The 14,465-nt window shown below is 40.2% G+C and overlaps 1 long non-coding RNA gene across 2 annotated transcripts in view; it reads left to right on the forward strand.

The window, feature by feature from the left end:
* LOC138765387 (uncharacterized) overlaps positions 1 to 14,465 on the forward strand; it is a 120,234-nt gene that overhangs the window by 69,420 nt on the left and 36,349 nt on the right. For both annotated transcript variants that reach the window (XR_011358558.1, XR_011358557.1), the window contains exon 5: positions 15 to 154. This is a non-coding gene — a long non-coding RNA (uncharacterized lncRNA). The remainder of the gene's footprint in view (positions 1 to 14; positions 155 to 14,465) is intronic.

Here is a 14,465-nt window from a genome sequence, read left to right on the forward strand (position 1 = left end):
TTTTTAATTTCTAGTTATCCAGGTTCAGAATTCACCTCCACCTGCAGCTGGATTTGCCACAAGGGTTCACTTTCACGACAGGCCCGATGCTGCCTGGCTCCTCCTGACCCGCCACTCCACTTGACCTGGGGATGGACCCGCCACCAAGACCCAGGTAAGTGACGCTTCCCTTGGGTCGACTCTGGTAAGGGCACCCCCAACCTCTTCGTGCATTCATTCAAGTCCGTCTCCGTGGCACTCCACTTCCCCTGATCATGATCCTCACACCAGCCAGGACTGCCGCTTGGATCCCATGTGCTATCGGTCCACTTGCTCTGATAGTCATACTGTGGAGGGAGGGGGAGAAATACCAAATCTCTTTCTCACTCCATCACTTAATCCATGGCTTCCTGCCACTGTCTGATGGCCTGGGGTGATGTCTTCTTTTAGGACTGGGTCCTCCTGTTTAGCAGGCTGCACATTTGAAATGGCCATTCTTTCAGTGGGCCTTGACGAAGACCCGCCATTTTCCTTGCCACGAGACTCCTCCACATTGGTTTTCAGCTTCAAAGTTGCTTCTTTTCTGCTTTTTGATGTGGACTTTCCTTTTTTTTTGTCATTTTTATGTTCTTGGCGTGTTCCCACATCCTTTAAGTGTATTCAGTGATTCTTTTGAAGTTTTCTTTTGTTAATTTTCAATCTACCTCGGGAGCTCTGGGATTCTGCCTCCGACTCTCTCTGCATCACATGATCACACCACCACAAAGATTTTTTTTTACCCAAAATGTGTACATTTGGCTGAATAGGCTCCTTCAATGCCATAGTTTCTGTGATGCTAAGATTTTAAGTATGTCCTCTACTGAAACCAATGAAATATCTGGTTGGCACACGAGATGCATGTAAAAATAGATATATTACCAGATGTGTTTACTTTTGTTTACCAAATATCTTCGCTCAAATCAATGTATCCTCAATTTCTGGGCTGACAGAGAGATGTCATTTTGTGAAGCTACCCACATGCTGTGCTATACAAACAGTGACTTCTATATATTTGACTTCTAAACAAATATTTTTCTGAAACTGCCGATCCATTGTGTATAAATAATGGTGTGTGCACTAAACTCACTGTGATTTTGGCAGAAAAATACTGATTTATTCTAACTGTCGGTTATAACAGAAACTGGTTCAAAGAGCACCCTCTATTACCTCAGGAATGTCCCAAGGAACTTGGCAACAATGAAGTATTTTTGGGTTTAGGTACCATTTTAGCCTTGAAAACCCAGAAGTCAGTTGGTACAATGCAAGATCCCACATATACAAGAGAAATAACTATCATAGAAATCTATTTTTGATATCAGAAGCATCCTCTTAGAAGAAGTGGAATGGCATCTTTTATATAGAATATAGAACATTACAGCATAGTACATACAGGCCCTTTGAAGACTTTTCTTCCTCTCCCTTTTGAGCAAGAGAATTCCAAAGACTTACAGCCCACATTTTAAAAAATGCCTCTCTTCTAACTTAAGTTAGAAGTAGCAATGATTAGTTTCTTATTTTTCCATAAGTTGAAATATCCTCTTCATATCTACCCTACAAAGGTCCAACAGGATTTCTATGACAACTTAACAACTTTATGAATCAAGTTGTGTTATTCAAGAAACTTGACCAAACATGCATGTAACTTGTTGCCGAGATTCACGTAGAACCTCATGCAACATTCCATTGCTGAGAAACTTCAATCATGTGGCCAGGTAGTGCTCAACCTGAGGACTCCTGTGATAAAATAGAGTCATTATTATAGAGAGATATAGTGTAGAAGCAGGTCATTTGGCCCACTATGTCTGTCCCAACATCAACCACCCACTTGTGCGGGAGGAGTCACGTGATGGAGCAGTGGCTGGTAGGAGAAAACCAGCCCTCTCCAGAAAAGAAGGAAAAAAGTGAAGAAAAAACAAAGCCCCAGACACACAAATCACAAAAAAATAAAAAATAAAGGTGTGGAGAAAATGACACCTAAGAAAGAAAAGCCAAAAACAATGGGAAGAAAAGAAGAAAGAAAGACGCCAGAAGAGAATGGTGAAGGCCTTACCTGCACAAAAAAGCAGGGACCCACCATGGAAAGAGGAGCCCGCTCCCCGAGGTTAGTGGAGACCCCACAGGGTTGCGTCCCATTGAACGCAGGACTGCAAAAATGGCTCAGGGAGCCAAACGGGTGGACAACTGCGCACGCGCGATGCACATGCGCAATGCGCATGACAAGGAGAACACCAACGTGAGGGGGACCAGCTGTGGAGTGAAACTTCACAGCAGGAACAGCTGAGAAAGGCCTGACAGCAGGGCTCCCAGCTGGAAGATAAAGAAAGCAATGGGAACGGGAGAGGTGAGAAAGAAAATAGGAAACAGGAGTCACAACAGATAACCAGCCCAGAAGAAGAGGACCAACATCAAGAAACCATGGAAAAAAAACCCAACAAAATGAGACAAGCAGCTCAACAAGAAAGTCAGAAGAGACACAGATACAAGGAAAAGAAATAGAAGACACAAACCCAAAGGCAGACACAGAAGAAGAAGAAGAACACCAAACTCTGCACAGAGGAATAGGCAGTAAAATGAATGGACAGTACATAGATTAAAAAAAAATTCAAGAACAAATGAAAGCATTAAATGAATGGCTGGCACTAGAATTTAGTGAAATGAAAAGTACAGAAGAAAAAAATGAGCAGAATAGAGCTGGTCATAACAGATGTAGGGAAAAGATTAGAAAATCTGGAAAAATGTGTAATGGCGGAAGAACGTGTAATGGCAGTAGAAATGGAAGTGAACGACTTAAAAAGAAAATTGGAAGAAATTGACAAAAAAGTTAAAGAAACAGGAGTTGTTAGCTCAGAAGATGGATTTAATGGAAAACTATAGTAGGCGAAACAATATAAAGATAATGGGGCTTAAGGAAGATGAAGAAGGGAAAGATATGAAAGTATTTATAAAAGAATGGATCCCAAAAGTCCTGAGAATGCCAGAAATACAGGAAGGAATGGAAATAGAAAGGACACACAGAACATTAGCCCCGAAACCACAGTCACAACAAAAACCAAGATCCATTTTAGTAAAATTTCTGAGATACATGACAAGAGAAAATATATTGGAGAGGGCAATGAATAAAATTAGAGAAGGCAAAAAAAAACCCACTGGAATACAAAGGTCAAAACATTTTTTTCTACCCAGACATAAGTTTTGAGCTCCTAAAGAAGAGGAAGGAGTTTAACGCAACAAAATCAATCCTATGGAAGAAAGGCTATAAATTTATGTTAAGATATCCAGCGGTGCTTAAAATAGTTATCCCGGGGCAGCAAAACAGACTGTTCTTGGATCCGGAGAAAGCATGAGAATTTGCAGAACACCTGAAAGACAGAAAGAGAGATGAAGAGATGTAACAAGAACAAAGAACTACGACAAAATACATATAAAGAAGTTAATATAATGTATAAGTAAGAACTAAAGGAGGGAAGAAAAGGGAAGTAAGGGAGTAGGGGGGAAAAGAGGAGGGGCTAAAAATAATAATAAATAAATGAAAAAGAAAAAGAAAAGAAAAGAGAGGGAGCTTTGTTGTAATGTGAAGATAAAAGTATTTTCTGGAGGGGGTTGGGTGGGAGAGAATAGCAGTCACTGCGAAATCAGTTGACACTTGCGAACTGGTTCGCAGTCCGAATGGAGAGGGGAGTTTTGGTTGCCCGGCAAGGGACAAGGGGTGACTCAGAGAGGGGGGGACACACTTGGGCTTAAGGGAATTTTAGATGTGGGAATGGTTGAAATATTTTATGTTTAATAAGTGTTGTCATACAGTGCATTCAAAAAAAGAAAAATGAGAAATGGAAATGGGGAAAAGGGGAAAGGTGGTGGTGAGGAAGCAGAAATGAGATGTAAACAAAGTATGAGATGGCCATGTTGAACTATATGACTATAAATATTAATGGAATAAATAACCAAATAAAAAGGAAGAGGCTATTAAATTTACTGAAAAGATAGCATTCGTGCAGGCAAACTGAATGAAGCACAAAAATGTTTTATTATGATAGCCTTAGCTGTAACAAAAAAATGTATAATGTCATCTTGGAAATCAGAAGAGAGCCTGAGAGTACAGCAATGGTACATAGAAATGAATAAATGTATTCCAATGGAAAAAAAAACATATAATTTAAAAAATAAAGTCACATTATTTGAAAAAAATTGAGAACCGTACATGGAACACAACAGAGAGGGCCTACTGCAGACCTCCACCCCTAAAAAGATAGAATGAGAAGAAGATGAAATGTACTGACCCAGTGTGTAAAAGTAGATGAAACAATTTTCTTGTTAAATTTCATTGTGTGATGTCATTGTTTAATGGGTTTATTGTATTGCATATGTTGAACGTTTAATGGGTTTGCAGGGGGTTGGGAAGGAGGGAGGGAAGGGAGGAGGGAAAATGGGGAGAAAATTACTGTGTGTATTCAAGAGGGAATTATTTGTGTGTATTTTGGTTAATATGGTTTGTAGTGTGAAAAATAAAATTAAAAAAAACCCACCCACTTATGCTTACACTACATCAATCATTTTTATTATTCACCCCACTTTCTCATCACCTCCCTTCCCACAGAGGAAGATCAGGCAATATACTTATTCATCATTAAATATGTGCAATACCAGGTAACTTAAAATCTTAGTTGAAAATTAATGTTGTTATCCTGCGACATTCATATCAGCTCAGTCTTTAGAGTGCCTTGGAAGTGGGTAACACGTTTGGTGTAGTGGTTAGCACAATGCCTTTACAGTGCCAGTGATCAGGACTTGACCTGAGTTTGAATCCCCATGTTGTCTGTAAGGAGTTTGTACATTCCCCCCGTATCAAGGTGGGTTTTCTCCAGGGGCGTCAGTTTCCTTGCAATATTCAAAAACGTACCGGGGTGTAGCTAAATGGGGTTTAAATTGGGTGGCACGGACTCGTAGGGCCAAATTGGCCTGTGACAGTGCTGTATGCCGAAATTAAATAGATTTATTTCTAACAAATGGTTCCTGATGCCCTGGTCAAGATTCCTGCCTCAAGTCATTGAGGAAAACTCATTGGGTTAGCACACTGTCGGTTATGGAACCTCACCAAGTATTTAGCAGTAACAAAGCAGATAAGTTATTTGTCTATGGAAATGCATTTGGAAGTAATTGTCAGTGATAGCCATACAGCTACAATGTAAGTACAAGTGAACTCTTCCATCTCGATCTTCTCCCCATTTTTTGTTCAGTTTCATGAGGCAATTCTCCTTATATTTTCCCCAGTCTGATGAATGTCACAGCTTAGAGATTCACCAGACGTGGGGCTTTTCAAATGCCTACAATCTCTTGCATATTCTCAACATTTCTTCACTGAATGTCAAAATAATTTGTAGCCTATGAGGTGCTTCAGGACATTTGATGAGATGTTACACTTGTATTTGCTTAATTCTGATTTAATTTTATAATTCTCCTCAGAATTTTCTGGCTGTAACTAAAAAAAAATCTAGATTTATTAGTTGTGCAAAATATGACACAATGATTGATGCATCTTGAGTTGAATTTTTAAAAATGGTGTCATTTTTGATCTCTTCTTTCTATTTCTTTCTTGGTAGATCCTATTATATGTATTAATGAAGTTGCTCAGTTATACTTTCCATCTGATAAAGATCTCCAAATCATCAGAAGTTTCTTGTGCTTCTCACTAATCTTATCCACAGATTTCAGTGCATTTTGTGTTCAGTGCGAATTTATTGTCATTTATATCATTACGATGTACAGATATACTGAAAGTCTACTTGCTGCAGCCAAACTGGCATGTAAAATGCATGAATTACAAGAGTAAAATTTTAAATCACCACAGACGCAAGACAAAAATAAGAATGAATAAATAAATACTCACACTAGCAGTTAAGATAAGGAAAAAAGTGACATTTTAATCATGCAGACAGATATCCTAGTGGTCCTGGGGTAGGGTATGATTAGGGTTAGTACGGTTCAAGAGGCTGTTGGATAAAACTTTATTGTTTTTTTGTTTTGTTTTTTTTTTATTTTTTTTTAATTTCTTGCACTATGAGTCATATCAATAACAACATCCACAAATGATCATCAACAATATATACATAGTGACATTTCTTCTTCCCCCCCTTTCATCCCTCTCCCCTTCCCCACCCCCCCTTCAAAAATCAATAAATAATAAAACACATAAAACAAAGAAATAACAAAAAGCAAAAAAGAAAAAAGTCGTATTGTCCACTTGCACATATTGAAATCTTATTGTACTCATAATTATGTTGCTTTAACAGCTGGAGGTTTGTGGTCGGCATTCTCCGACATATTTTATATATGGTTCCCAAATTTGTTTGAATAATGTACACTTGTCTCTCAGATTGTATGCAATTTTTTCTAATGGAATACACTTGTTTATTTCTGTATACCACTGTTGTATTTTACGGTCTGTTTCCATTTTCCAGGTTGTCATAATACATTTTTTGGCTACTGCTACTGGTATCATAATAAATTTTATTTGGGCTCGGTCTAATTTTAATCCTAATTTTTTGTCTCTTATATTATTTAACAGAAATTCTTTTGGATGTTTTGGTATATTATTTTTTTGTGATTTTGTTTAATATTAGGTTTAGATAAAACTGTTCTTGAATCTATGGTTGCTGGACTTCAGGCTTCCTTTTGCCTAAAGGGAGTAATGAGAGGAGATTGTGAACAGGGTGATGAAGGTCCTTCGTGATGTAGGCCATCCATTTCATGCAAAGCTGCACATAGATGCTTTCAATGGTTAGGAGTTTTGTGCCTGCGATGGACTTGCCACTTTCTGCAGTATTCTGGTCACTCGAGTTTCCGAACCAAGCTGTGATACAATCAGTCAATATATTCCGCACGGTACATGGCTAGAAATTTTATGGAATATTTCATAACATGCCAAATCCCTTCAGACTTCCTCAAAAGTGAACCTTTGATAAGACTTTTTTCATGGTGGCCTTGATATGCTGGCTCCAGGAGTGCTCCTTCAATATGTGGACTCCCAGGTACTTGATACTATATCTTGACACTGCCATCCCATTATTAAAGACAGGTGTGTGGTCCTTAAAGCCTACAATAAGATGATTGACAGTATTCAAAGGAGCTGGAGAAATTTGGCATGTCAAGCAGCATCCAGAGTGAACAAAAGATGGCCAATCTTTTGGGCCTGAACTCTTCTTCAGGAGTGTTGATAAATAAAAAGGTGGTGGGGAGGAGAGAAGGGAGAGGAGAATGGGGAAGAGAAGTTAAGGTAGGAATAGGAAATTGTGGGTGATGAAATGGCTGAAGAGTTGGTACAAGGGACAGGGGTTCAAATTTTGTGGATCACTGGGTTCTCTTTGGGGAAGGTCTGACATATACAAAAAGTTTGAGCTACACCAAAACTGGACAGGGACCAATAACAAGGCAAGGCAGGTTTGCAAGAGCTGGGGTGAGTTTAAACTTATTAGGCGGGGTATGGGAACCAAAGGGTGAATGGAGAGAACAGGGTAGAAGGTGGAAAAGATGATGCAATGTGTTGTGCATTTGTGAGGAAGGACAGGCAGGGAAGGAAGCATAAATGTAGTTAATTGGAGGGTGTGGCGTGTGTCTAATTCAATGCAAGGAGTATTAGGAATAAAGGAGATGAACTGTGATGTGGCCGTTACAAAGACAAAAAAATTGTGCCTTACAGTGGTGACTCTTTGCACGCAGCTCTGATGGGAATGATCCAATATTCCCATTCAGAACTATTAAAATTCGACCCCAAACCAGAGCTGTAAAATCAAACTTCCCTATTAGTAAAGATCATTGGTAATCCTTAGAAATGGAAGAATTGGCAGTCTCCGTCAGGCCGGCGCTCAGGCAACTTCAGTGCTGTGGGAGTTTTAAACAGTCAGCGATTGGACCATTTAACATTTTCAGGAGTCACAAACAGCATATGCACAGTCCATTTAAACATCACAGGAGATTTAAAGGGACATTGCACAGATCATTTAAACACCACGGGAATTACATTGCCCACAGGTAATGTAAAGAAGACCGAACCACGTGGATGCAGTGGTGGACTGCAGGTTAAGCTGAGACACCAGGCCCAGAGGCTTCTGCTCCATCCTCCTGGCCAATGTACAATCCTTGGAGAACAAAACTGATGAACTCCAAGCCAGACTTCAACATCAGAGAGACATCAGGGAGTGCTGTGTGATGTGCATGGTTAAATGCAAACATTCCAGACATTGCACTGCAGCCCAAAGGCTACACCCTCCACCATGCTGACCAGACATCAGAATTAGGAAAAACCAGGGGGTGTCATCATCAATTTATCAAGCTGCACAGCCATGATGGTCATGTCCCAGTCCTGCTCCCCTGACCTGGATTATCTGGTGATCAAGTGCTGCCCATTCTACTTGCCGAGGGAGTTCACCGCCATTATCCTGGTTGCAGTGTACCTTCTGCCCCAGTTTAACGTCAGACTGGCATTGGAGAGACTGAGCACTGTGATTAACAGCCATGAAACAATGCATCCTGATGTCTTCCCAATCATTATAGGGGACTTTAATCAGGCCAATTTGCTGCAGTCAGATGTTCCCACCTGCTTCATAAGGGCATCAATCATCCCGGTACCCAAGAAGAGTAGTGTGAACTGCCTCAACGACTAGCACCCAGTAGCACTAACATCTTCTCTGCTGGTCATGGCCAGAATGAACATGTACCTAAGCAAAGATCTGGACAAACAGCAACTCATACATACAACTGTTCTTCATTGACTACAGCTTGGCCTTCAACCCCATTATTCCTTCAGCACTGCCCTAGAAGCTACAAACTCTGGGCCTCTGCACCTCACTTTGCAACTGGATCATTGACCTCCTCATCAGAAGATCACAGTCAGTACAAATTGGAAACAATGTCTCCTCCTCTCTGATTATGACAGGCGCAGCCCAAGGATGCATGATTCGTGCACTGCTCTACTCATTATACACCGTGACTGCATGGCCAGGCACAATTCCAATGCTATCTAGAAGTTTGCCGATGGCACCACAGTTGTCGGCAGATTCACAAACAGCAATGGGGAAGCGTACAGAAGGGAGATAGATCAGATCATTGAATGGTGTCATGCCAACAACCTTGTGCTTAATGTTAGCAAAACCAAGGAGATGATAGTGGACTTCAAGAGGATGTCTGTGGGGCATGACCCAGTCTCATAAATGGCTCAGTAGTGGAGAGGATAAAGAACTTCAAACTCCTAGATGTCAACATCTCTGAGGATCTGTCCTGGAGCCTTCATGTTGATGCAATCATGAAGAAGGCTTGCTAGCGGCTATACTTTGTGCTATGTTTGAGGAGATTTAGTATGTCACTGAAGACTCTTGAAAACTTCTACAGGTGTACCATGGAGCGCATTGTGGCTGGCATGGAAGAGCCAACTCTCAGGACAAGAATAAACTCTAGAGGTTTGTTAACTCGGCCTGAAACATCACAGACACGAGACTTCACTCCATCGAGAACATCTACATGAGACGGTGTCTTAAAAAATCAACCTCTATCCTCAAAGACCCACCACCACCCAAGCCATTCCCTCTTCACTCTGCTACAACCAGGAAAAAGTTACAGGAGCCTAAAGACGAGCACTCAATGGCACAAGGACAGTTTCTTCCCCACTAACATCAGATTCCTGAATAATCAATGAACCAAAGACACTGCCTTAGTTTTGTCCACTTTTTAAACATTAAGGTCGTTTATTTGAATGTTTGCACTGTGACGCTGCTACAAAAACACTGCATTTTGTGACTTGTTGATGACAATAAATTCTGATTCTGATTCTAGATGATGGAAGGACAGGAATGGCTCATGCAGGTACTGGGGTTTAGGGATAGATTGGGAGGAATAGGGGAGACTGGCATAATTGGTCAGGGATAGTAGCCTGGCTGTAGAAAGGGAGGATGCTGTAGAGGCAGTTTCTATTGACTGTGGGGTAAAAGTCAGGAATAGGAAGGGAGCAATCACTGTACTGGGAGTAGTCTATGGGTCCACAAATAGACCTCAGGATACTGAGGAACAGATAAGTAGGCAAATTTGGACTGGTGCAGAAATTGCAAGATTGTTCTTATGGGAGATTTCAGCTTCTCAAATATTGCAAGATGTGACAAAATTTGTCAGGTCTGTCCAACACATTCCTGACATAGTATGTGAGCCAACTGGATAGTGGAGAGGCCATACTGGATCTAGCACTGAGTATGAACCTGATCAGGAGACAGACCGCTCAGTGGAGGAGCATTTTAGTGATAGTGACAACAGCTCCCTAAACTTTAGCATAGTTATGGACAAAGATAAAAGCAGACAGAATGGGAACATGTTTAATTGGGGAAGGGATAATGACGATGAGATGAGGCAGGAATAAAAAAGTATAAATTGGGAACAGATGTTCACAGGACAATGCACAGAAATAATGGGGAGGATGTTTAGGGACTAATTGTGTGAGGTTCTGCATAGGTTTGTCCCATTGAGACATGGAAAAGATGGTACAAAAATAAACTGTGGTTGATGAAACAGGTGAAGCAGTTAGTTAAAATGAAGAAGGAAGCATACATTAGACTGAGGAAACAAAAATCAGGAAGGGCTCATGAGAATTATATGGTGTCCAGGAAGGAACTTAATAAAGGACTTAGGAGAGCTTGAAAGGGACATGTGTAGACTTTGGCAAGTAGGATAAAGGAGAACCCCCAAGGCATTCTATGCATACGTGAAGAACAGAAGGATGATGAGAGTGAAGGTAGGGCCTCTTAAGGATAAAGGAGGCAACATGTGCCTCAAGCCGGAGGAGGTTGGCGAACCACTAAATGAATACTTTGCCTCAGTATTCACCAGAAAAGAGGTCCTTGGTCAAGGTAAAGTCAGAATAGAACAAGTTTGTATGCACAACCATGTAGAGATGAGGAAAGGGGAAATGCTGGATCTTCTTAAAAAAACATTAAAATTGATAAGTCCTGTGGCTAGATGAGATATACTCCAGGTTACTGTGGGAAGGGAGGAAAGAGATAGCTGCAGTGTTGGCGATGATCTTTGGCTTCCTCCTTGACCACAGGAGAGGTGCCGGAGGATTGGAAAATAGCAAATGTGGTCCCCTTGTTTAAAAAATGTAATAGAGAGAATTGTGGGGATTATAGGCCATTGTATTTTACATCACTGGAGTGTAAATTTTTGGAGAGGGTTCTTGGAGACAGGATTTCTGATAATTTGGCAAAGTACGGTCTTGTCTGGAAAGTCAGCATGGGTATGTAAGGGGAAGGTCATGCATCTCGAGTTTCATTGTGTTTTTTGATGAGATAATGAAAGAAATTGATGAAGGTAGGGTGGTATATATGATATATATGGTACATATGATATATATGATATTTATGGTATATGTGATATATATGGTATGTATATGATGTATGGATGGTGTATGGTATGTATATGAGATATATATATATATATATATATATGGTATATATGGATTTTAGTAAGGCATTTGAAAAGGAAAGTCATGAGGCATGGATTCCAAGGAACCTTGGCTATGTGGATTCAGAATTGACTTACCTGTAAAAAGCAGGAAATGGTAGTGGATGTAACATATTCAATGTGGAGGTCAGTGATTAGTGGAGTTCTGCAGGGATCTCTTCTGGGATCCTGCTTTTTGTGATTTTTATCAATATTCTCAATAAAGAAGCAGCAGAATGGGTCCGTAACTTTGTGGATGATGTGAAGGTTGGAAGAGTTGTGGTGAGTGTTGAATGTTCTTGTAATTTATAAAAGGATATAGACAGAATGTCGAGTTGGGTGGAGAAACAGGACATGGAGTTTAATCCAGATAAGTGTGAGGTTATTCATTTTGGAAGTTACAACCAGAAAGTTGAGAATAGGGTTAATGGATGGATACTTAACAGTGTGGAAGAACAGAGTTACCTTGGGAACCAAATCCATTCATCTCTTAAGGTTGTCGTGCAGGTTGATAGGATAATTAAGAATGCCTATGAAATGTTGGGCTTCATTAGTCGAGTGATTGAATTGAAGAGTCGAGAGGTAATGTTACAACTTTACAAATCTCCGGTGAGACCCGACTTAGAATATTGTGTTCAGTTCTGGTCACCTCATTATAGGTGAAGCTATGGAGAGGGTGCAGAGATTTACTAGGATGTTGTCTGGACTGCAAAATAAGGCTCATAGGGCAAGGTTAGAAGCACTAGGCCTTTTGTCTTTGGAGCATTGAAGGATGAGAGGTGACAATAGAGGTCTACAAGATTCTGGGAGGCACAGTAAAGGTAGGCAGACAGCACCTTTTTCCTTGGCTTGGAGTAGCAAACACCGGAGGACATCTTTAAATGTGAAGAGAGGAAAGTTTAGGGGAGACTTCGGGGGTTTTTTTAACTGAGAGTTGAGGGTACCTGGAATGCCTTGCCAGGAGTTGTGGTGGAGGTAGGAACATTAGGGGCTTTTAAGAGACTCTTAAACAGGCACATGGATGAAAAAAATATAAAGTGTTATGAGGTAGGAATGTTTTTTTAAAAACAATTTGGTAGGTATATATAGGTCGGCAGAACATCAAGAGCTGAAGGGCTTGTACTGTGCTGTATTGTTCCATGTTTAACACAGGCTAACAGGTGATAGATGGATACAGGTGGGAGGATAGAATATAAAGCTGTGGTGGGGGAGAGAGGACTAAGAAGGGTCTGATAGACGAAAGAAGGGAATGGCATTGGAAATTGAGGAAAGGAGACAGAGGGATGAGAGAAAGAGAGATCGGGAGGAAAGGACTAATGGAAATTGGAGAATTTAACATTAATGCCATCTAGTTGGAGACAGTCAAGATGGAATATAAGGAGTTGTTTCTTCAACTTATGGGTGGCCTCAACTTTACCAGTGTATGAGGCCATTGACAATCATGTTCAGTGTGGCAATGGGGTATGGAATTGAAGTGGTTAGCCAAAGGGAGATGCCTGCTGATGCAACAGAGAGAGCCATAGTGCTCAATGAAATGATCTCCCAATCTGTGTCCAATCTCTCCAATTGTTGCTTCAATTGAATGAGCTGTTTGGGGCCCCAAGTAGTGGAGAGGAAGGAAGTGTCAGTGAAATTGTCGCATTTCTTGTGCTGACTGGAGTAACTAGAGTGGGAAGGAATGTGTAGGAGAGAGAGGAGGGAGAGATCACCATGGAAGGGGGAATTGCAAAAGATGATATGTTGGATGTGTGAACTTTTGAATTTCTCCAGCTCTTTTGAGTACTGCAAATCAACCCCCGGATCTGCAGGTTTTCTGGTTTACCTTCAATAATCTCCTTAGTCTTGCTGACATTAAGAAAAAGATTGTTATTACTATACCACCCAACTAGATTCGCAATGTCTATCCGATAATTTGACTCCTCATTTCCTGTTATTTGGCCAACAAATGTGGTGTCATTAGCAAATTTATAAATTGCTTTAGATCAGAACTTGCCGAAGCAATCATAAGTGTGGAGGGAATTGAGCTTTAATTTTACAGTGTAAAGTGAAAGAGAAACTTGCTCCTCTTCATGTTGAAGCAATCTTGGCTATTGATTTCAAATTGCTGACAAAGGAAGGTATTAAAAGCTTCAGAGATACTCTCTTGCCCAATCCCCAAAGACATTGATTCCTTCCTAGCCCAAAGATTAATCTATTTTCCTGACTTCTGCATACAATGATGCAGCATCTTCAGACTCCAGTGAAGAGAATTTCGAAGATTAATAATCTGTGAGAAAAACATCCTTCTCATGTCAGTCTTAGGTGGCCAAGCCCTTACGCTAAAACTGGGCCCTTTTGTTTGAGTCTCCCCTACAAATGAAAATGTTCTCAAAGGTCAAGTGCCTCGGAATCAGATCAGATCATATTCTTTTAAACACCATAGGATTTTGGCTCAATATATTCAAACTCTTCTCTTATATAATTCCTCATTCCAGGAATCAATCTAATGAATATTCTATGAGACCAAAATTGTCAACAGTACTTCAGCAATTCTTTGTGCAGTTGTAGTGAAAAGGTCCTCCTCTTGTATTCAATTATCTTGGTAATAAAGGCCACTATTTTATTCGACTTACTAATTACTTGCTATATCTGCATTGTATGTTTCTTTGTTTCTTGAATGAGGTCAACCTGGTTATTGTGAGAACCAGCTTTCAATAGTCTCATACCATTTAGATTTGGAATCCTGGTTCTGACGAAAGATCACAAAGTTAAATATTAACCTCTTTCTATTTCGCGGCAAGTGCTGGCTGACCTGTTTCCAATATTTTCATGGCTTTATTTAAAATTTCCAGCATCATCAGTTTTTTTTTGCTTTACTATGTAAATTAAATCATGCTTTTGTTTATTCATATTTTCATGCACTTCATACTCTAATTCCAATTTTTTTTTTGCTGACTTATTTAGCTTTTTGTTGATATGCAGATTAACATGGT

The sequence above is a fragment of the Narcine bancroftii genome, chromosome 1 (assembly GCF_036971445.1).
Source record: "Narcine bancroftii isolate sNarBan1 chromosome 1, sNarBan1.hap1, whole genome shotgun sequence".
Taxonomy (NCBI): Eukaryota; Metazoa; Chordata; class Chondrichthyes; order Torpediniformes; family Narcinidae; genus Narcine; species Narcine bancroftii.